Source organism: Equus asinus, chromosome 28 (assembly GCF_041296235.1).
Source record: "Equus asinus isolate D_3611 breed Donkey chromosome 28, EquAss-T2T_v2, whole genome shotgun sequence".
Classification (NCBI taxonomy): domain Eukaryota; kingdom Metazoa; phylum Chordata; class Mammalia; order Perissodactyla; family Equidae; genus Equus; species Equus asinus.
Window position 1 is genome coordinate 32,783,616 of NC_091817.1, and position 24,581 is coordinate 32,808,196.

General features: G+C 41.4%; 1 protein-coding gene and 1 long non-coding RNA gene across 5 annotated transcripts in view; one reads left to right on the plus strand and one right to left on the minus strand.

Moving 5' to 3' along the window:
* On the minus strand, window positions 1-3,922 carry LOC106822430 (uncharacterized). 2 transcript variants are annotated; one of them, XR_011498991.1, is made up of 2 exons: window positions 3,325-3,922; window positions 1-1,656 (listed from the first exon to the last, which is right to left on the minus strand). It is a non-coding gene; the product is annotated as an uncharacterized lncRNA (long non-coding RNA). The 2 variants fall into 2 exon arrangements; XR_001395907.3 differs by having other exon boundaries at window positions 1-1,725; window positions 3,325-3,759.
* Window positions 2,204-24,581, plus strand: part of CTCF (CCCTC-binding factor) — a 48,299-nt gene continuing 25,921 nt past the window's right edge. For 2 of the 3 annotated variants that reach the window (XM_044761007.2, XM_044761009.2), the window contains exons 1-2: window positions 2,204-2,762; window positions 7,108-7,224. The gene's annotated coding sequence lies outside the window, so the exon portion shown is untranslated. The remainder of the gene's footprint in view (window positions 2,763-7,107; window positions 7,225-24,581) is intronic. The other variant, XM_044761010.2, reaches the window with a different exon arrangement.

Consider the following 24,581-nt stretch of genomic DNA (forward strand, 5'->3'; position numbering starts at 1 on the left):
GAAAGTGATTTAATCAGTTTATTAAAGGTACTAGGAAGACAAAGAAGCTAAGCACCAGTCAGCTTTATTGTTTCTAGTACATAGTTCCCAAGTATACCAGAAGATGTTTAGGATAGAGGACTGAAGAAAATGCAAAATGCAAATATTCCAGAGGTATCTGCTTGGTAATTTTCCTCTAAGTTTCCCTCTTCTTTATGGCTGAGTCCTAAGGTGTACATAAAGTACAAATGAGATCATTTGGTTTCTAGAAAAAGGGGTCACATATAAATTTTCCAAATACTTCACACATTTATAGAATAGTAGCTAATCACATAAGGAAAGTACCTGAGGTTAGGCATCAGAAAACTTGGGTCCTAGTGTTAAGAAACCAAATTATCCTTTTTCTTCATGTGTAGAATAGTAGCTAATCACATAAGGAAAGTACCTGAGATTGGGCATCAGAAAACTTGGGTCCTAGTGTTCAGAAACCAAATTATCCTTTTTCTTCATGTGTGTACTCAAGGAGCTGAACGTTACTGTAGAAAAACCACATACTGGGCCAACTGCTTTAACTTTAGACTCATAATCACAAACTTCAAGTGGGTACCCAGTGCTGCCAAAGCAGTCCTAACTAGCAAAGCTGTAAGCTTGCTTTCCCTCTCCCATGCATCCATCTTCACTTTTGTTACCCTAATCACGGTAGAAGCATCCTATTCCTATCAAAGGTCAATCCTCCACATTTCCTTAAATCCATCCATAGATTTCACTCCTATATAAGTCAAGCAAGACTTCTTCCTCATGTATCACTCCCAATGGCACATAAACATGCTCTAGAACCCACCATTTTTTAAAACATCTCCTCCCTTGACCCCATATCCTTCTATAGTTATCCCTAAAATTCTTTTCTCCCTCACAGCAAAACTTCTCTCATGTTGCCTATATGTGCTGTCTCTATTTCCTAACCTTCTTATTCACTCTTCAACCGGTTATAGTCGGGTCCACATCTCTGATCTACCAACATGAATCAAGCCAAGGTCACCCATGATATTCTGTAGTGACCTCCAAGGTGACCAACCAAATAGCCATGTCTCTGGCCCAAGTTAACCTCTCGCAAGCACCAGAAACAGCTGAGGACTCCCCTTCTACATGAAACTTTCTCTGCCCTTGGATTCCATAACTCAACACTTTGTGGATGAGCCTGCCTTCTGCCTTCCTGGCTGCTCCCTTTCAGTCTCCTTCCCCATTACTCTCTCTCTCCCTCTCTAAATGCTGGAGTGCCTAGGATTCGCCCTTGGAACTTCTCTTCACTCTTTCCTCCTAGTCAGAGGTCATTAACTGACAGCCCACACTTGTGGTTTAATCAGCTCATGCAGTTAAAAAATATCTGATTTAGTTGCCAACATCCAAATATCTGGAGATTTTACATTAAAAAACAGGTTTCTGATTCCCTTTAAAGCAAAACAAAACAAAACAGAAGATCTGTCACTATCGAGGCAGCATTCTCCTAATGGGAGCAATCAGCTGAATAAAGCAGAAGCTGTCCCCTTGACGCTGGGTCCGTTTGTTGTGCGTGATACCGTCCTGAGTCAGATTCCCAACTCCCGGAGCCACCAGAACATCTTCCAGTCAGTTGTGGATCAACTTTATCGTTGGGTGGGTAGAGTCCGCAGGTGCATCCTGGGGAGGAGGAAGGGCGACCGCACTGTGAGGGGCTGAAGCACTCCGCCTATAGAGAACTTAACAGCTCTCAGGGCCAAGACAAGAAATGCACGTTTTAAAATACAAAATTACACCGCGCCGAAAACAGAAAGTCCTTTTGGCAAAAGACAACTACTATGGTTGTGTAAAAGCATCGTCTGGTCTTCCAAAGGCCTCTCCGCGCCGAGGTGGCCTGGGGATACCAAGAAGAGGCCTTCGCCCTCTAGTCTCGCACCCGGTTTTAGGAGGCCCTCTTCTAAGGCGGAGAGATGCCCAGAAGCCGCTGGGCAAAGACAGCCCTTTTCGCCGTCGCTCTTGGGCGCTGGATTGTTTCTGAGGAGCTGGGACTGCGCGGGGACCGGCCCAGCCTTACTCGGTGGCAGGCTGCGGTGCGGCGCTCGGTGGGCGGGTCCGGCCCGGCTAGGGCGGAGAGTGGGGCGGGGCCCGGCCTAAGAGCCGCCTTAGCCCCACGGCCTAGCCCCGCGCGCGTTTCCTCCAAATACCCTCCTGTTCCCCCTTTACGGGTTCAGGGCGGGAGACTGTGGCTAGGGAACCAGGTCAAGCAGACCCGGGACCTGGACTGCCCAGAAGGCGGCGGCCTCCCCCCAAGGAGCCCCACCCAGCTGGAACCCGGACGTCGCGACGCTCGCAGAGCCCACGCGCGACCCAGCGAGGGCGCGGGAGGGCGCGTGCGGCATGACGAGACTCGCGGCGCGTTCCGTGACGCCATCGCGCCCGCTTTTGAAAGTTGGCGCCCGGGGCCGCCTCCCATGCTGCCCTGCGCCAACCCCTCCCCTCACCTTTCCTCCCCCGCCCTCCACTCGTCGCCCGGCCGGCCCCCCCACCCGTCCCTTCCCTTATCAGCACCCGCGGCCCCGGCAGCGCCGACGCAGGCGCACTGCACCGCGCCGCCGCCATTTTGTGTCCGAGCCTGTGGAGCGATTAAACCGTGCGCGGAGCTGCTTCTTTGGCGGCAGCGGCGACGGCGGTAGCCGGAGCGGGTGCGCAGAGCTGGCCGGGGACGCCGGGTGGCCGGAGCGGTGGAGCGGCGGCGGAGCGGGCGCTGCGGGGGGTGTGGCGCGGAGGTAAGGGGGCCCGGGGTGGAGGAGGTTTCGCGGGCCGCCTCTAGGTGTCACGATGGGGCCGCTCCGGTCGGCGCTGGCTGCAGCCCGGCGCCAGCGCCGCCGCCGGGGGGTGTTTGTCTCCCTCTACCGTCCCTGCTGCGGCGCGGCCGCCGCCATTGCCCGTCGCCGCCGCGGCCCGGCCGGCCCCCCCCCCACCCCACTCCCTACACCCGCCCGCTAGGCCTCCCTCCTGGCGGCACGCTAGGCCTTCGGCGGCGGCGGCGACACAGGCCCGCGCGCCGGCGACTCCATTTTCCTTCCTTTGTCTCTGCCCTCGAGGCCGGCTCTTGGCCCGGCCGATCGCCCGGCCGCGGCCCGCCCTCTGCCCTCCGCCCCACCCGCAGCGGGTGGCCTCAGCGGAGAGCCTGTCTCCGCGCCCCGGCTTCCGCGTCTGCTTCGCTCAAGGGTTCCGACCCACTGCCGCCGCGCGCGCAGTCGGGTCTGCGTTCAGTATGGGTGTCGGGCCGTGGCCGACGCCTCTCTGGCTGCCCATCCTCCAGCCCGCCCGGTCCCCGGAACCTACCCGGCCGCCCTGCGAGCGTCCCCCGTAGCTTGGCTGCTCGGCGGTCGCTCCCAGTCCGCGCGTCGCCGCCGCTGGTCTCCGTCTCCGCCGAGTGGCGCAGGCGGCGCTGCTGCGGCTGCGAGCAGAGGGACCCCGGAGCTGCCGAGAGCTCCCTCTGCAAGGCTGGCTGAGGTGCTCGCGCCTCAACGCCGCCTGAGCGGGCGGGGGGAAGCGCGCTCGCCACCCCCGCCGGGCCCTGCTGCGCCCCCAAACTTGCACCGGGTCTCCTCGCCCAACCCGACCGGTGCGGCCCCTCACTGGGGGCGGAAAGGACAAGAGTTCCGCACCAAGTAGTTTTTCTCGAGCCAGGGTGGGACTCCCCTTGCAGTGATATCCTGACTTTGTGCGCTAAGAGATCTCAAAGGGATCAAAACTTAATTTACTCTGGTCTCAAGTGACGTGACAAATTCCTGAATTCGGGATTATGGGCTGGCTTAATTGGTTCAGGTGATCCTTGAGTTTCCCTCCCTCTTTAAAATGTCCTGACGCCAACTTAGTACAGTACTTAGTACCTGATGCTCTAGGGCTAGGCAAAGGCAGTTCTGCCCCAGGATTGTGCAACCCAATCTAAAGCGCCAGTAGGGTAGAATGAATTTATTCTTGACTCCACTGGTAATTTGCCCATACGCTGAAATATGAGGGTTGATGTTGTAATTGAATCCTGGGTTACTAGCTGCAGTTGGTTTATAAATATCTGTGCCTAATGTAACTACTCTTTAGTAGTTGACTTCCTGTAGCCCTGAGTTCAGCATCAAGTAAACATTTTAGCCGTAGTCTTCATGCTTTCTTTGAGTTTATATCGACTAGGAAAGTTAAAATTTCACGTCCCCTATAGGCGGCAAAAGAAGTTAAACGGGGTGTCTATATTAAGTTTACTCTGCCCTTAACTCTTCTTGCATCATTAAAAAGCTTCCTGTTAAGCTGCCAGAGTTTACTCTTTTTCCTTTTTCCTGAAATATTCTAGTACCTTAATTTGGTATCATGCAGCATTTTAAATAGCAACTTGGGTTGCTTTGGAGAGAAGGTGGTCTTGATTAACTTTTTTTTTCTTTTGGAGAGCTATGTTAAGCTTATGAAGAAATTAAAACAGTCTGGTACTAAGCAGAGTTGTCTGGTCCACTATGTGTAATCTCAATCTATAGGATTTTGCAGCAGTCTGCCTCTATAGGAGAGTCTTTCAACATCCCTTTTTTGAACCCTACAAAATGTTCCTTCTTCCCCCTCCTCCACAATAAAATTGCACGAAGTAACTAAATGCAGTAGTATTGATGGGAGTGTCAGGTTTGGGAATAAAACCATGTTTAATTGTCTGTTAGTCCATTTTGCAATTTTTTGCATTCTTTTGATCTTCAGTTTTATTTTACTTTTGAAATTGTGGGTGGTGGTTGTCACATTTTATTTATTGAAATAAGGTCCACACAGGTTAAAAATTAAAATCCAGCAGATCTGCAACTGAGCCAGGAGTAAAGCTTGTTTTCCCAGGTTATCATTGTGCTTCACAGACCGTATTTTGCTTTTTGATTCAGTTGTGCCGGATGCAGTCATCAGCTTCTTGGTCTCATATGTCATTTATGCTGTTTTAATGGTATAGACCATGTCCACATAGTTGTTATCCTTTGAGATTTTCTGTATGCCAGGATTCATACTTTGTTCTTGTTGGAAAACAAAATCTACAGAGAGAATAAATTGAGGATATAAGGTTACCCAAAGGAACTTATTACTTAAATCAGTAGTATGAGGAAGATTACAACAGGAATGTTTGCCCACACAGGAAAATACTGCTTATTTAAGAGTAGTCGTAACCGTTATCCTTAGGGATCTATTGAACCAACATAGGAAAATTTAGGAGCTATAAAGGTTATCCTTAAGATGCATTAAAATTCTAGGAGCTTCAGGATTTTACTTTAAAGAACACACAACAAAAAAGACACCCACCTAAGACTTTGGGTAGCTTAGGGAGTTCCTTGGGAGTGGCTGAAGCCACCTGTGGCAGACTAGGGCCCTGAGGAGGAGTCCTGTGGCGGGGCCTTGCACACTGGTGCCTGGTGGCAGAAAGTGACCTCTAGAGACTGTTTTTTTGCTTCAGGGATGCTGTTGGCATCTGGTTCACTCCACATCATCTACTTTGTAGGCTCCATTTCATATTTTTAAATCATAAACCTAGTTGACCATCTGTCTACCTTATTTACCTATCTTGGTTCCAGATGACTTTGGGCTCATTTGCTAAAAATTACGTCCCTCTTCAAACAACTAAGATTTATCATAATTTAATACTTTGAGAAAGAGCATACAGATTTAGAAAGGACAATAATGGCAAGTAATGTAAAACTTTGAAGACCATGGTTCTCAATTAGATGTGTAGATTTGGCATATGATATTTGTTTTGTTTTTTAAAGGTTGGCACCTGAGCTAACAACTGTTGCCAATCTTTTTTTTTTCCTTCCTGCTTTTTCTCCCCAAATCCCTCAAGTACCTAGTTGTATATTTTAGTTGTAGGTCCCTCTAGTTGTGGTATGTGGGACACCGCCTCAGCGTGGCCTGATGAGCGGTGCCATGTCCACGCCGAGGCTCCAAACTGGCAAAACCCTGGGCCTCCAAAGCAGAGCACACGAACTTATCCACTCAGCCACGGGGCTGGCCTCCATATTTGTTTTTTTAAACGTCCCTAAACTTTCTCTAGTCACTATCTTCAGATCTTCCCTGACAGTATCTTTGTGCATTTTCTCCATGTTTAGTATTTGAGTGTAAAGTTGTAGCATTACATCTAGACGCTAACATATACCCCAAGAACAGTGATTTTTTTCACACTTAATCCTCATTTTTAGTCACCCTTAGAATTTTCAAGGGCGTAAAATTTCATTCCATTTGAGGCATGCTAGTGAAAATATATGGACTCCAGTACAAAAGTGTTTTTTGGACTAAATACACTAATCCTCTATTTATGTTGTTGTAAATTGCCTCTCAACAGAGAAGACAGCTTCATCTAAAACAGTATTACATCAGCTTAGTTTTGTGGGCTTTAGTTAACTATGGGGTAGATTCCCTCTTAGTTGTACGACATGTGCCAGATTCTTTGGAAACTCTTAATTCAAATTTAGCTCTTCTCACTTGGGAGTTGGTTTTTCCCCGCCCCCTTTGGAGGTAAGTTCCATTCTACCACTGACTGAAGCTTGACAGCTCTTTATTTGTATTTGGGGAGAAAATTGTCAGCTAACAATTTGACTTTAAAAAAGTATTTCATTATTTGACTAAAAAGAGTATTTCATTACTGTACTGCTAGGATTTTCAAAGGCCAGTGAAAGCTCCCCACATAGTTATCTTATTAAACTGAAAAATACGGTCTTGTGGTATAAACTAACTTAAGCAGTAAAACCACAGCTTGCTGAAGATAAGGAAATAAACTGTTAAAGGACTATTACTGCGTCTATAAGAATTAATTTTTGGTAGTTTGAATATACATACATGTGCCATTATTGCTTGTAAGATCACAAAAGGGTGCTATTTTGATAATCACAAATCTTTAGTCCTTTATATATTTATTTAGCAAATGTCTAAAAAGTGAGTGTTTGATTACTGGTTTGATAGACATTTATGGAATGGCTCCATTAGTAGGATGACATGTTAACAGGTATATTGTTTTTTTCCCAATTTTATCAGTCTTCATCTTGCCCCCGTTTTGCTTTTCATGCTGTTTATGCACTTGTGTGTTTAGTGTTCATAAAATGATTTGTGCTTCTATTTTAGAATGATCACGGACCTGGGGCCAAGGAACAAGATGCACTAGTGGACAGATTGCTGATCTGGGGCTTGAAAGCTGGGTTCTGTTTTCCCTCCTCAAACTGACTTTGCAGCCACGGAGAGGTAAATGCTATTTCCATTTCTTGGTCTTAAAAATAGAAGTAATAAAACCCTCCTGGAGTTGGAGGATTTCCTGGATCATTCTTGAGTATAGGAGATACAGGATGGTGGGTGATTGAAGGCATACATGCTTTCTAATCAGAGTCCTCAGTTTGAAACTCTGCACTGCCATCTACTAGCTGGGTGACACTGAGCAAGTTACTTAACCTTTCTATTCCTACAGTCCTCATTTGTGAGAGAACACCACCAATTATAGAGGCTATTTTGGGAGTTGATGAGAATGTGTATAAAACATTAGGTATCATTCTGAGCATGTATGTAGAAAGACCTCAGGAAATGGTGGCTGCTTTTCTGTAGAAACCTTTAGAATGTATATTTTGATTCTTGGCAAATGACCTCAAAAGTCCATGGCCTCTGGCAGTTTGTAATTTTGATGAGAAACAGATGGAATCCTGTTCTTGGGGAAGCTGGTATCCTGGATAAAAATTGTCTTAATTAATTTGAGTTTGCCTAGCTGATGATCTGCGTTTGCATCAGGGTGTTATAGTCATTATCAAATTTTTTTTTTTTAAGCATTTGAGAGTCACTTAAAATTTACTTTAGTCTACAATTTCTGCTATAAAATATAATGGAAATCATAGGGAACTTGAAACAGGACTCTCATAAATGTCGGGGTCTGCTAAGCTTTGGCATCTCATAAACAACAAAGTAGAGTTGTGGGTCTGAAAGTTATCTCTTTTCAGACGACCAGAAAGCACATTTTTCTTATCCCCTAGAAAATGTGAGAATAGTTTAATTGCGTTTGTGTAACAGCAAAGAGGATTGTAGAGGTTGGAGTTAGAAATGCTGAGATTAGATAAATTTATATAAATGAATCATCTAAGTGACTACTAAGATTTTTCTTGCATGCTTTGCCTGGAGCAGATAGAGAAGAAGGGAACAGGAGTAAAAGTTCTGCTATTCTTCAGATCTCTGTTTTCCAAATCAGCAGCTTGATAGTTGATAGATGGGAAGGTCTAGGGGTTAGTGTTCTGTCCCGATCCAGAAATAACTTGTGCCTTGCAGGTTCTTTTAGGAATGTTGACACAGATTGCATACTAATAAGCCGCTAAAAAGAGAAACAATACTGTTTTGAAAAGCTATTGAGAAAACTAGCCTTAAGAGTTTGGGGAATGGGGTTGTAGGAAAACTTAAGTGTTATGGCTAGTTTAATTGCTTAGATCCCTGTTTCTCAAACTGGGATATCAATACCCTTAGGGTACAAAATGGTATGATTCCAGGGTACTTGAAGCCACAAGATAAACATGACCCATCTTTTTGGAGCTTCACTTGTGCTCATTGAGGGGGCAGTGAGTTAAGTTACTTAACTGTAAATAATTTTAAGTTTTTTCCACTAAAACGTATATTTTAGGGGCAGAATGTGTATTCTCTATGACTGTCTAAGATAGTACAAATCTTCAACAAAATGGGGCATGAGCGCCTGGGAGTGGGAAACGTTCTTCGTGTAGGCACTACAGTGGAAACATTTGAGAAGCAATACTTTTGAACTATAGAACAGCTCCTTCCTTTGTCCCCTGTAGTATCCTACTGTGGAATATAGAAGTTAAATTGTATTAAATGTGCTTGTTTGGTTGCATGCATGTTCCTACACATGCTCAACATGCACAAGAGCTCTGCACAGATAGGTAGGTAGTTCTAGGTGGTTGGACCAAGTCAGAAGTATTGTCATCAAGACCATTCCAATGATATAAAAACTATAATTTAAAAGAGGAAGCAGTAAGCAAAATCAGATCCCAAACTGTAAATTTGTAAAACAGAATTTTGAAAACAAATGTCACATTAACTCAAGCATAATTAACAATTTATACTGATTTTTGTTAACCCCTCTGCCCCAATTCAAGTTAAGTAGTCAGCGCTAATAAAATGGCTAAATCCTAAGCTATGGACCTTGTGACTCCTAAGATAATTATTCAGAAGTATCTATTCTTAACTATTTTGTGTGTTTTACAGTTAGTAAATATTGTTACTAGTGTATTGCTTTAATGTAAGTGGTGCTTAAGAATTACGTTTTCTATTGATAATGCCTGCTCTTTGAATACAGGTTTTATATTTGAAGCTAATTGGTTCTAGGTATACTGAAGTGTGACTTTCTCTGAAATGATGTGAATTGGATCAATTGGATATTTAGATGTGCTCTAAATATCTGCAGTACTTACTGAACACTTGTAATGTGTTTGTTCTATGCTCTGAACAGTTGCCTTTCTACTTTGTGCCAGGCACTGCATTAGGTACTTGGGGATTCAAAGACCAATAAGAAAAGGATCCTTTTCCTAAGGGTCTAAAGTAGAGTACGGGGCAAGAGGTCTGTAAATAAGTCTTGGTGATGCTTTGATAAAAGTGTGTTCAGGGTACAGGTTACAGGAGTTGGTCAAAGATGTTGGGAAGGGCTTTCTGGAGGAGAGCCCCTGATACAGGTATATCAGGAAATAGAAAAGAAGCATAAAATTTGATTTCAGTCCTGTTAGGGCACCAAGGCTTAGCCATGCAGCTTGATGCTATATGGCCTTGGGAAAGTCCATTAGGGGTGACTTCCTTGTGCCTTCCTTTTCTCATTTGTAAAATGATGCATCTACCTTGTTCTAGGCATATGGCACTTAAATGAAGTATTGTTAGGGGAAAATGTATGTATTTGTAACTGTAACTATAATGTGCTGTCTAGAGGTGAAGCGATGCTCTTTAGACTTTAGCGGCAGTTGGTAATTGTATGTATTTTGCATTAAACTGAACAGTTATGACCACCAGAAAATATGAAAGTTAGTGAACTAAACTGAGATTTATGAATGAAGAAATTAATCAGAAAATCTGTTGACCATTAGAGAAATGGATAAGTAAACAGGGTCACATCCCATGTTGGGAGTGATCTTCAGCAACCACTAAGAAAAGCTGATTGGGAAGATTATTAACCAGCAAAATGCTTATGAGAAGGTATTCTTAAAAATATAGTACAAAAAAATTAATTGTTATGGCATCAAAGTAAAGAAAAACCCAAACCAAGACCCGGCACATAGCAAGAGCTCAGTAAGTAATTGTTTGAATGCCTAGGGAAAAAAGGCTAAACAGACAGACATCAAAACACCAGTCAAAACAAAATAAAAAACTAGTAGCGTGAGGGTGGTTACGTTTGGGGTGACTTCTTGATTTTCTGTAGTTTGTATGACATGGTTTTTTATAATGCAAATAGATTTTTTTCTTTCTTTTTTTTTTTTTTAATTAGGTAAAGCAAAATTACCAAAACTAAGAATAACGGTATTCAACAATAGGGGTCTGATTAAATTAGGATACGTCTATATAATAGACTGTCATGAAACCATTACCATATGTATAGAAATATACTGAAATGGAGAGATATTTGAGACATACTACATAAAGCAGATTATCAAATAGTATATACATTATGATCTCTTGTATGAAAGTAAATATGTGGGTATATGGGGAGGGGAGTATGGATATAAACCAAATATAGATATTCTTGCTTATCTGAGTTTTCTCCTATATAATTTGGTTTTCTTGTTTTGGGGAGGGCAAGTTATAGCTGAGAACCAAGAAATACATTATTACCTTAATTAATCTATAAACTTTTAGCTGAAGCAATATTATTATTGTTATTTTTTTTTTTAAAGATTTTATTTTTCCTTTTTCTCCCAAAGCCCGCTGGTACATAGTTGTGTATTTTTAGTTGTGGGTCCTTCTAGTTGTGGCATATGGGACGCTGCCTCAGTATGGCCTGGTGAGCGGTGCCATGTCTTCACCCAGGATTCGAACCTGCGAAACCCTGAGCCGCCAAAGCAGAGTGCATGAACTTAACCACTTGGCCATGGGGCCGGCCCCTGAAGCAATATTATTGAAAGCCTGGATTTCCATCACAGGAGCCACACTTTTTGGGAGAGATTAGGTTTCGTTTTTTCTTTCTTTCTTTCTATTTTTTGGAGGAGTACAAATTAATTTAGTTGATTAAATAGGGAATACTACATGCAGGGAGGGAAGATCAAATACAAAAGTATACAGAATGTGACCATATAGAAAGAGCTAGACCTTGTTTTCTCTTTTTTCTTTGGCACAGCACAAAGGAAGGGCTTGAGGTATACTTACTTTTCTTTTTGTAAATTTTTATCTCTTTTTTTCACCACTATTCATCATCTTTTTGCCTATTTGCTCAATCCCGTATACATGTATAGTGGTATCAGAATTGTTAACCTGTACTCCCAACTTTATTAAGTACAATACAGTGCTTATGTATAGTTCCTTTAGTCCTTAGTCTTATAGTCTCTACTTATTTCCTAAGTTACTTAGGTAAATTTCACACATACCCCCCCTCCTTCAGTGAAGTTATGTCATACATCTGTAACACAGTTAGATTCTGTGGTGTTTTTTTGTTGTTTTTTTGGTAATAAATTTGTACCTGTTTCTCTCACCCTCCATCCCCTGCCTCTAGCAACCCCCAATCTGTTCTCTTATACAATCTATACTGTGTAATTTTTAAAGGGAAAAAGGAAATCTATACAGTAGGAAGTACTGAAGCTGTCTGAAATATAATGAAATAATAGGAGTTTTTTCCTAGTTTACTCTGGCAGTAAAGTCTATCTAGACTTCTTGAGTGAATTCGAGAGCCTTGCCAGAACTCTGTTGCAGAAGTGCAGGCAGGAGGAGAGGGTACTGGAAGTTATGTATCTGCCCAAGTGTTAGAAGGAGTTGAGGTTGCAGAGGCAATTCTTATAACTTTCCTCATTTGGTCTTAAACTTTTTTGTATGATCTGAATAATGTTTAGTTTCATTCTTTGGAAGCCTACTAATTGTAGAATTATACTAGAACCTAGGAACCCTTTTGCTTTCTTTCCCCAGAGGTAAACACTATTAATAGTTTGATGTGTTCCTTTTTTGTTTTTTTTTTTCTGTGCTTTTATAAATAGGCATGTACATCTAACACAGTTTTAAAAACAAAATGTGACCTCCTTTTCTGAGGAAGATTCACCCTGAGCTAACATCTGTGCCAATCTTCCTGTATTTTTTTTTTTTCCAATGTGGGCTCCCATCACAGCATGGCTGCTAACAGAGCAGTGTAGGTCTGCACCCAGGAACTGGACCTGGGCCGCCAAAGTGGAGTGTGCTGAACTTAACCACTAGGCCACCAGGGCTGGCCCAAAATATGATCTTTTTTAAAAACACAAATGGTAGTGTACTGTACACATTTTTCTGGACAGCTGAGTTGTTTTCAATCTTTTGCTGTTAGAAAGATGTTCTAGTAGTTATCCTCCTTGCATACAGCTCTTTAGCCACATGTACTAGTGCATCTGTAGGGTAAATTCATAGAAGTTGAATTGTTTGTATATTCTAGAAGAGGGAATGGCATGTACAAAGGACCAGAGGCAGGAGAAGAGAAACCTAGAATGTTCTGGCTATTGAAAGCAGTTCATTATGGTTAGAGCAGAGTGTATGAGGCTGAATACAGATCTGCCGATAGGGCCCTGAAGGACCCTGTAGGCCAGGTGAAAGAGTTTAGACTTCAGCCTGAGAATTTTCCTGTGGGAGGTTTCAGAAGGGAAGTCTCCTTGCTGATAATGAATTTGCATTTTAAAACTTTGTGGCCACTGTGGAAAAGGGTGGTAAAGGAGGAAGAGGGGGAGGCAGGGAAGCTGGTTAGGAGGCCATTGCACTGGTCCAGGCAAGATGTAATGCCTGCCTGACTTAAGGTAGGGGAATCTCACCAGAATTGCTGTTTGTCTAGTTTTGTTAAACTAAGGTGAAGTCCTATCCTACATCCTCTTTTGTAACTTTTCTTCATGTTCTATGTTATGAACATTTTCCCTGTTAGATCCCCTATAGTTTATTCAGACTACTAGGAATGTACTTCCTCACTGCTGGATGTTAAGTTTCCTAACCTGTTCCTTTGGGAAGAACAGTCCCCTTTTGGCCCTAGCTTTTTGCCTCTAATACTTCATCTCTTCTATTCCCCATTGTTTGAATTATCTCTAAAATAGGAGTAAACTGACTTGGAGGGAGAGCCAAGTTAAGTGTAAGTTTGAGTGCATAGATTTTGAGCTGTTTTATCTATTCAGAACTCTTTTTTTCCCCCTGCTTTTTCTCTCTAAACCCCCTGAGTACATCGTTGCATATTTTAATTGTGGGTCCTTCTAGTTTTGGCATGTGGAATGCCACCTCACCGTGGCCTGATGAGCGGTGCCATGTCTGCATCCAGAATCCGAACCAGCAAAACCCTGGGCTGCCGAAGTGGAGTGCGCAAACTTAACCACTTGGCCACAGGGCTGGCCCCCAGAATTCTTTTTGATCTTGTTCTTGACTGTTTTCAGTCATGCGCCCCATAATGATTCAGTCGACGGCGGACCGCATATACGACAGTGGTCCCGTAAGGTTAGTACCATATCAGGCTGGCACTGCTCATCGAGCCATGCTGAGGTTGCGTCCCACATAGCACAGCCAGAAGCACAACTAGGATATACAGCTATGTTCTGGGGGGGCTTTGGGGAGAAGAAGAAAAAAAGATTGGCAACAGATGTTAGCTCAGGTGCCAATCTTAAAAAAAAATAGAAAAGAAAAGATTAGTACAATATAGCCTACGGGTGTAGTAGGCTATACCATCTAGGTTTGTGTAAGTATACTCCATGATGTTCGAACAACAATGAAATCACCTAATGACACATTTCTCGAAACGTGTCCTGGTTAAGCGATGCATGACTGTATATAGCTATAGCTCTAATCATTTTTCACATTGAAATTAAATCTTCTATTTCTTATTTTGAAAAAGATAGATGATATACTAGCTTTCCCAGCAAGGAAGGAGGAAATAAAGTCCTAATGTCCTAGATGGGTGAGAGTTTTTTGAAGAAAAGAGCAGATATCTTGATCCCCTCTGTGTGTGGTCGGGAGGGAGGGGGGTTATACAAACAGTGATTATACCCTGACTTTGAGCAGCTCTCTAGTTTAAAACATATCCTAATGGAGGGAGGAAAGAGCCAGTCTGGCAGATTGTTTCTTATGTTTGTGGCATTTTTGCCTACCACAGGGATTCCTCTTTAAGTTTCTTAGACCTCAGATGTAAATTCCACTCGGTAAAGTGGTGTGCATTAGCCATCTGCAACTGAATAGGTTTCAGAGACTTCTGCCTGATTTCTGGGTTACAGACAAGGGGCCTGTGAAGCTAGAGAACCACCTTTTGTTCTATCCTTTTGTACAACTTCACTAGATGCAGTTGTTAAAATTTCCTTTCTGATTTTTTTAGCTGGAGAGTGGTGGTACTTGTTCCCCTCTTACTTACTTATAAGGATGAATCTGATTGATAACCCAAAAGAACTGTAGGATGTTAAAGGCAAACGGAATTTTAAGTCATCTGGCAATCCCCTCATTTTGCTGATAAGAAAGCTAAGAGGCAAAACGATTTACCCAAGGCTGTAAAGCGCTTCTTTGTTGTTTTATTCTTCCCCAGACTGGCTCTGAATAGTCTCTGGGTTTCATAGAATATCCTGCATTTGGTTCTTCAGCTAATTATTTGATATATATTTGGTTTTTTAGATCTCTTTTGACAGAGAAACATACATCAGTGTATATCTTTAGAAAAACAATGTGGAGACTGTACATTACTACTCTAGAGTATAGTATATCTTTGCACTGGTGCACGTTAGATTTTCAGTAGTAATTTGTGAGAATGCTTGTTAGTGTTGTCACCAGCTTAAAATTTGTCCATGTGTACAATGCATTACTAGGCTCTGGCAGTCTCTAATACTAAAGCTTGGTCTCTAATATCAGGGCTGTTAGGATTTTGGGCTTATTCATCTCTTTGTATATAACAGGACTTTTTCAGAATCCTTCGATAATTTCTCTGTGATAAGAACACACCATCCTTGGAAGCCAGTGTTGGTTAGCACCTCTATTTTTAGTATAGTCCTGTTGGATTACTGAAAGTTCTAAATTATTTCAGCCCACTACTTTGTATTTATTTAGATAAACTCTGGTATAATGAAATTCTGGTATAGCCTAGTCACTGCCACGTATCATAAAGCAGGTACAAGGTATTTTACATTCACAGAAGTATGATACAGAACTATTACATAATAATAAAGGATACCCTAATTGTTTTTAGTATTTCTTGTGTTTCTGTTTTATTTGTATCTTACAGCTTTCTATTCCTATTTAAAATTTTTTGTTGTCAGTGTATGTTGAACCTATAAAATAATAGTGACTTGGTTTTATCTTGGGAATCAGTTTATTTCATTGTTTTCTTTCTGGTCCCTTGTCAGATAAGGTCTTTGTTTGCTGCTTCTCCTCTCCTTGTGTCTTTTGGGTATTTATAAATATATAATTCTCCCTCCAATTTCTTGGTTAATCTATTGCTTGTATTTCCTTCTTTCCTATATTTGTTTCCATGTTTCTAAAGAGTAACCAAATTGACAGATTACTTGTTTTCATAATCTAATTTTAGTTCAAAGTAACATTTTGTTTCTTTCATTGTTTAAACTTTTGTATGTCTGTGTCCTTATACGTGTAATATCCTTTTCCTGTTTTTCTTTTTTTTTGAGGAAGATCAGCTCTGAGCTAACATCTGCTGCCAATCCTCCTCTTTTTGCTGAGGAAGACTGGCCCTGTGCTAACGTCCATGCCCATCTTTCTCTACTTTATATGTGGGACACCACAGCATGACCTGCCAGGCGGTGCCATGTCCACACCTGGGATCTGAACAGGCGAACCCCAGGCCACCAAAGCGGAACGTGCGCACTTAACCACTGCGCCACCGGGTGGCCCCCCCTTTTCTGTTTTTCAAGTTTCTTTTGTTCTTTCTATTGAATAACACTTTAACTATTATCCATATTTTGTGCTATTATGCTATTTACTAAAGATGTCTTACTCTTTTTTTGAATAGAACTATTTCTTTTCTTTGTTCAAAGACATTCTCTTGCCATTTATTACCATTTTTATGCCTTTGGTACAAGTGTGCATTGTTTAATTTAAGCTGTTAGCTTCTGATTTAACATTGAACTTTTAGGAGATCTTATTACCAAATAAAATTGGTCTTGGTTCTACCAAGTAGCCTTTATGAGTGAGTACTGGGTTACAGAGACCCTAGAGCACTGGCTGTGTGGTCACTGAGACACATTGCAAAACCATGAGCTCACTCTGTTATTTATGTCCATTTCTCTTTTTTTCTCTTTTTTCTTTTTGTTGTGTGTTGAGCTTGTCCACACCATCTAGAGAAGTCTTTTGACATTGATGGTACCCATGATAGAGGTGAAACTTTAAGACTTCCTTCTTGAGTCATACATTCCATTATTGGCTTATATGGGAATCATATTAGTTTTTAGGTAGGCTTTGTAGATATTTAAATAAATAACCAACCAACCAATTCTTTGTGCTAAAGAATGAATAAATTCCTAAAGTAGAAAACAATGGGTGTTTGAGTAGCTTGAATTTATGTAGACTTGTATTTAGGGTGAATTTACTGTTGTATTTTAGGTCAGTCATTTCCAAGCCATAGTCAGCAGAGGTTCTATATCAAAATCACTTGGGGACCTTTCGAAAGAAGGTCTTTCCCGCCCCAGACCTACTGAAGCAGAATCTCTGGGATCTATGTATTTTAAAGCTCACCAGGTGATTCTGATACCTGCCTGGAGCAGGGCAAGGAGAGATCTGGTGATCCCTGACAGTCATTCTTGAGAGAACAAGGAGAAGTGAAGCTTTAGGTTGCTGTATGCTAGCAAGAGTGACATTTAGGCTGTAGAAAGCAGAGGGACAGTATGTGCTTGGGAGGCAGTCTACAGTCGCTACTGTGGCACTAGTGTGTTGACTCCCAGATAAGCTTTGTCTTCTGTTTCATGTATAAATGTTTGGTAAGTGAAATAAACAGGCTACCTAATGAGGGGCTAGAACATGGCCTCTGAAACCAGGTCTCAGTAATAAATTTGAGATGGTTTAGTACAGTTTCACTTGGTTATGTTGAATATTTTTGTACAAAAGTTGTCTAATTAGATACATATTTAAGTTTTCCCATATGTTTCCTCTGCTAGAATGCTGCTCTGTACTTTAGTTTGCCTAGCAAGGTCCATCTCATCTTTTAAGATCCAGCTTAGCAGTTCCTCTTCTTGAAGCCCTCCTTTACCCACTTAAGCCATCCTTTGTGCAGGGGTTGTGGGAAGCATGTTAACCCTTGTTACAGCGCTCATCACTCTATATAGCTACTGTTTGTTGTTCTGTCTCCCTCCCTGCCAGATGAGGAGCTCCCTGAGAACTCAGCCCTATGCAGTTAGGACTTTGTCTTCAGGTAATTAAAAGGGAAATTCGTCTGTGTGTACCCAGCATCGGGCATCTTTTGATGAAAGAATTATTAGTTTAGCCTTTCTTATTCTTCGTAGCAAAAGAACTCTTTCACCTCCTTCTGTAGTAGTTTCACTGTTGCCATTACAAATATTTTATTAGTTTGTATTTCCTAGTTCAAAGGTCCTTAAATAGATTTTTTTTTCAAGTAGCTGTTAGAATAATTGTTTTGTTTTAACTGGACCTTTTTTTTTTAAGATTTTATTTATTTTTCCTTTTTCTCCCCAAAGTCCCCAAGTACGTAGTTGTACATTCTTAGTTGTGGGTCCTTCCAGTTGTGACATGTGGGATGCAGCCTCAGCATGGCTTGATGAGCGGTGCCATGTCTGTGCCCAGGATTCGAACTGGAGAAACCCTGGGCGGCTGCAGCGGAGCGACCAAACTTAGCCACTCAGCCATGGGGCCGGCCCCCTTGACTGTACCTTTTAATATTAACAAATGAGAGGAATTGTTAACAAAAACTGCAGTGCTTTTTGGAATACTACTCAGCCGTAAAAAAGAACAAAATCGTCCCATTTGCAACAACATGGATGGACCTTAAGGGAATTATGTTAAGTGAAATAAGCCAGATACAAAAGGACAATCTCTGTATGAATCCACTCATATGAGGAATTTAAACCTGTAGACAAAGAGAACAGATTAGTGGCTACCAGGGGAAAGGGGAGTTCGGGGGTGGGCACAAAGGGTGAAGGGTTGCACCTACAACACGACTGACAGACAATAATATACAACTGAAATTTCACAAGATTGTAACCTATCATTAACTCAATAAAAAATTAAAAAAAAAAAAAAACTGCAATGCTTTTAACTTTTTTTTTTCCTTTTTCTCCCCAAAGCCCCCTGGTACATAGTTGCATATTCTTAGTTGTGGGTCCTTCTAGTTGTGGCATGTGGGTCGCCGCCTCAGCATGGCCTGGTGAGCAGTGCCATGTCCGCCCCCAGGATTCGAACCTGCGAAACCCTGGGCCACCGCAGCAGAGTACACAAACTTAACCACTCAGCCACGGGGCTTGCCCCTGCTTTTAACTTTTTTTTAACTTAAAGAGATACAATTCTATTTCCCTTTTACTAGTAATAAAATAAAAGCCTCAACTGCTCTTTTTAAAGTTAGTACCACGGAACAGGGAAGAGAGGTGTGTACATGTGACTGAGTAGGTGAGTGCTACTTCAGATAAAGGCTGCTTCTGTTTCCTATCACCCTGAAATAAATGGTCACTAATATTTTTCTGCTTCTTAGACTGAGTAATCCTCTCCACCCAGCTCCTCCCCATTATTATAGTCTGCAACTTGCCTGGTACTGGTTCACAGCTGTTAATGGTCATGATACTTTGCTTTGATGTATCTTAAGCTCTCAGATAAGATGATGGTGTATATATTCTCAGGAATAACAGAGTAAAATGGTTATTTTATTTGACTTTTTAAACCTAACTTTTGTTCCAGAAGGGTGAATAATTTTTATTCTTTTGGGCTAATGTCCTGCATCTAATAAAAGTCACTCAGCTTTTCCTTTCATTCTAAGGAGAAACTGACTACTTATTTTTAATTTCTTTCTTTCCCTTGTCACAAGGGCATGTAGTGTTCCCTACAGTCAGAATACTGGACTAGGTTTTTTAGTCTCCTGGGTAAAAACATTCTTCTCATTTAAATATCTGGAAAAGAGAAAGATACGAGGTATCTTCTCTCTTCTCTACCTTCTAATGATATCTGACTGTTTGTTTTGAGGAGTCTGAAGGTAAGTTGTTAGGTGACCTTCATGTTAGACTGTTTCGGAATTGCCGTGGCTTATGGAAGTTCATGGGGACTTGGGACTGCTCTTTCTTGCTAACAGTGCAGACGGTCTTCTGATCTGCTCCAGGAAGTGAACTGGGGCTTTTAGTAGTCAGTTGTCCCTTGTAAAGGACGGTAGTATATTAAACAAAAGGTTGTGGTGGTTTTATTTATAAAATAGTCTCCTGGAAATTGTCCTTCTCTACTGTCTTATTCTCGGTACACATGTATTATTCTTAGTATGTGTATGTTTTATAATAACCAATCTTCCCAAATGACTAAACTCTGCAATGGTGAGTATAAAAGGTTATTTTGGTTATTTTCCTTTGGGAAATACCTGGCACATTTGCTATACAGCCATATAATCAGGTGATAAACTATTAAGTCTTAATGTCTTCAGAAATTAGTGTATTCACAGCTAGCTTTTATATTTACGTGGCAGGGTTTTTTTAATCTAACCTGTAATGGTGTTAGGACTTTTTATTTTTCTCTGTTTAAGAAATGACACAAACATAGCAATAAAGGAAATAAATTCATATAGTTGAAGCTTCCGCTTAGCATACAAACAGTGTTTTGTTTTTCCATGTTTGCTTTCTGCTCTTGTCATGTGTGGGAAGCATTTATACATGTTTCATATAACAATGATGCCAATATTGAGTGTCTACTGTTTTATGTTCATTGGATACATGAATTCATTAGAGAATACTAAAGTGAAAGGCATGATTCTTGCCCTTAACAAGCTAATAGTCTGTTTGGGGAAAAGACAGATATAGAATAGTATACTACAGTGAAAACAAAACAGACAAACTTGAAGTCAGTCTGCACTGGTCAAGGTTGAGAAGACTTTGATGTAGGGGATGATTTAAGCCGAGAGGGGACAAGACAGTAGGCACTTGTGTGGAAGATGCCCCAAAGGTGAGGTTGGGGGTAGAAAGGATGGGAACAAATTGTACAGAGCTCTCAGAGTGAAGCTGAGGAGTTTGGAATTGATTCCATAAGCCTCAACCATCATGAGTTTTTGTGCTTCATTTCAGGAAGATTCAGTCTGGCAGCAATATGCTGGTCAGACTAGTAAGAGAATCTAGCTTGGGAGGCTGTTCTGTTCCTTTTTGGCTCTTTTTCTCTTTCATCGTGGATTTGGTCAGGCACCAGGTTCTGTCAACTGATTGCTACCTTCATCCTACAGAAATTCAGTAGTTTATCAGAGTAGTCATTTTTGGGAGGGAAATTTAAGGCTTGTGAACAGAATTCTAGGAAATTGAAAGGTCATATATTTGTTCAGCTATCATGTTTTCGTTGCCTGCTGGGGTGGCCTATAAGGATACAGAGGAGCACAGTAGCTAGGCTCTTTGCATGCATTGCTTTTATTTAATCTTTATGGTAGCCTGTGAAGTGGATACTGTTATTATCCCTGGTTTGTAGAAAAGGAAACTGAGTCACAGAAGGGTAGCCTGTCTCACTCCAGGTCACATAGCTAGTAAGTGGAAGAACCAGAGTTGGCATGCTCATCTCAAGCTGGAGAGCCTTAGCTCTTAATGACTATTCCATTCTGCTTCTCCTGCTTTTTTTCTTTTTAATATGGAATGAGCATTTTCCTCAGATTATCACTTTTTTTTTTTTTTGGCTGAGGAAGATTAGCCCTGGGTTAACATCTGTTGCCAGTCTTCCTCTGCCTTATAGTTGGTCGCCACCACAACATGGCTGACAAATGGTGTAGGTCCACGCCCAGGATCTAAACCTGTGAGCCCAGGTCACTTAAGCGGAATGCGCCAAACTTAACCACTACACTACAGGGCTGGCCCCAAAATATGAGTTTTAATGTCTGCTTAATAATTCTGTTTTGTGTGTATATCGTTATTTGCAAGGTTTAACTATTCCTCTATGGTTGTACTTTAGGTTGCTTTAATTACTCACTTTGATTAATAATGTCCTTATAATCTTGGTATTCATCTCTGATTATTTCTGGGCATAAAGTCTGAAATAATTGGATCACAATTTGAATATTTAAAAAATTCTCAATTCATATCACCAGTTACCTTGCTGATTTTATTGCACCATGACAAACATTGGGGATTTTCCTTTTAAATAGCCTTAGCAGTTTGATAGAGGTAAAATGCTGTCACGTAATTTTAATTTGCATTTCTTTTGGTGTTAAGGAGATTCGATTTCTTTTCTTTTCTTTTCTTTTAAAAGATTTTATTTTTCCTTGTTCTCCCAAAGCTCCCCCCCCCCGCCCCCGTACATAGTTGTGTATTTTTAGTTGTGGGTCCTTCTAGTTGTGGCATGTGGGATGCCCCCTCAGCATGGCTTGACGAGCAGTGCCATGTCCGTGCCCAGAATTCAAACCAGCAAAACCCTGGGTCACCAAAGCAGAGCGTGCAACTTAACCACTCAACCACTTGGCCACGGGGCCGGCCTCCGCGATATTTTTTCTTATCTGCCATTTGTATTTCTTTGAGTTATCTATTTGTACCCTTTGCCCAGCTTTGTCTTTAGTGTTTATCTTTTTCTTATAAATTTTACAATTAATTATATAATAAGGATGTTAATCCTTTGTGATATATGCTGCAAATACTTTTTTCTTGTTGACCATTTTCTTTTTAATTTTGTTCAAGTTTTTGTTATATGTAAGAATTATTTATTTTTTACTTTAAGGTGGTCAAAATTTTAATAATTTCCTCTGATTTCCCCTGTTATTTATGCATCTAAACACAAAGCCTTCCTCATTCTGAGATCAGATGGCTATTCACATATCTTTTTTCAAGGTTTTTTTTGTTTCGTTTGGTTTGGTGGTTAATGTCTCTTTATCTCACATGACAACAGAGTATATTCCAGGTAGATTAAAGATATAACTCAGTGTTTTCCAAATAGTTACAGTTTTTGGCACCTTTTATGAAATAATCCTCTTTTCCCCACTAATCTAAAATGACAGGTTTTTTATATGCTAAAGGTTGTTTCTGGATTTTCTCTTGTGTTTTAAATTGACTGTGATAGTGACAGTACTACACTACATTTTATAATATGTTAATATTTGGAAACAGGCGGTTACCTTCATTTTTCAGAAATTTTATTGCTGTCCTCAATATCTTGCTTATTTTTCAGACAGATTTTGAAAATTACTTTATATAAAGTAGAAAGATTTAACATCTTTACAATGTGTGGCCTTTGATCATGGGTGTAGATGGTGGTGTCCCTATTTAGTGAGGTCTTTTATGCCTACTGGAAGAGTTTTGTAATCTTCAGATCTGTACATTTTGAGCTGAGGTTATTTTTATTTTGATATGCTTGTTAAGAAAGATGTAACTTGGGGGCCAGCCTGGTGGCACAGCGGTTAAGTTTGCACGTTCCTCTTCTTGGCGGCCCGGGTTTCGCCAGTTCGGATCCCGGATGTGGACGTGGGACCATTTGGCAAAAGCCATGCTGTGGTAGGCATCCCACGTATAAAGTAGAGAAAGATGGGCACAGGTGTTAGCTCAGGGCCAGTCTTCCTCAGCAAAAAGAGGAGAATTGGAAGTAGTTAGCTCAGGGCTAATCTTCCTCAAAAAAAAAAGTGTAACTTTCTATATTTCTATATATTTTTTTGTATTTTCTGTTTATTGAATGTATATGTATCTACAATTTCAAGTTTATTTATGGCTCATTTTGTTCTACAAAGAATTTGAAGAAATCTACTAATAATAAATAATAGAAAGTTAAAACCTCAGAAGATACAAATTAGAATAGGAAGTTATTACTTAGTTTAAGAGGAAAATAATTGCTCAAGGTGTGGCCAGCTAAAAAAGTGGTAACATGACCCTGTTACGTAAGTCTCACAATGAGAAAGATTCTTAGTTGAAGAAAAGCTTTTCTAGTCATGTAACTCCAAATGAAATTTCTCCCACGTAGCCTTTAGTGTAAGCCAAGGGCATAATGCCAAAACAAAACTTGGTGGAAGCAGTTCTGTAGGGGATAAAGCCATGTGACCCAAGTATACCCAGCTTTCTGATGGTCTGGCATAATTCTGGGATAAAGCCTGGAATAGAATGCTGAATTCCACAGAGAGGTCAAGTCAGATAAGGACAGAAAAGTCTGCTTTGGATTTACCAATTAAGGGCCATTGCTGGTCTCAGAGCAGTTCAATAGAATATTGGGGAACAGAAACCAGACTGTTGAACCGAGACATGAAAGAAAGAAAGGAGTAGAGACAGCTAGTTTGGGGTTGAGCATGGAGGAAATACAGAGATGGCAGATGCTAAATTGTTAAGGGGAGTTTTAAGATGGAAAAGATTTGAGCAACATAGAGCTGGCAGAGAAGGGGCTGAGGCAAGAGCAGGAGGGCTGATCCAGCAGGCTCCCCAAGGAAGCAGACCAGGCTGTTGGTGTAGGACCATGGGCCGGCCTCAGGGGCCTTTGTGTTAGAGGCTAGGCCTCTGCATCCTCCCAGTCAACTAGTCAGCAGGGGCAGGGAGATGCTAAGGTACCAGTTTTCCTCTCTTCCAGCTTCCTCACCCCCATGTGCCAGGATCACCTTGTCTCAGTCTGAGGGAAGCTTCTCCAGGCCTCCCTCTACCCAGAAGTTGGTTGGATGATTTTTTTTTTTATTAAGATTATCATAGTTAACAACCTTGTGAAATTACAATTGTACATCATTATTAGTCATGTTGTAGGTACACCACTTCACCCCTAGTGCCCTCCCCTCACCCCCGCTTGCCCCTGATAACCACCGATCTGTTCTCTTTATCTGTATGTTAACTACCACCTATGAGTGGAGTCATACAGAGTTCGTCTTTCTCTGTCTGGCTTATTTCACTCAACATAATACCCTCAAGGTCGATCCATGTTGTTGTGAATGGGACGACTTTGTCCTTTTTTATGGTTGAGTAGTATTCCATTGTATATATATACGATATCTTATTTATCCAATCATCAGTTGCTGGGCACTTAGGTTGGTTCCATGACTTGGCTATTGTGAAGAATGCTGCGATGAACATAGGGGTGCATGGGACTTTGGAATTGCTGATTTCAGGTTCTTAGGATGGATAACCCAGTAGGGGGATGGCTGGGTCATAAGGTATTTCTATTTTTAACTTTTTGAGAAATCTCCATACTGCTTTCCGTAGTGGCTGCACCAGTTTGCATTCCCACCAACAGTGTATGAGGGTTCCTTTTTCTGGTTGGATGGTTTTTTAAAAAAAATTCCTAAGCTTCGTTTTCTCACCAAGATTATAGAGAATACA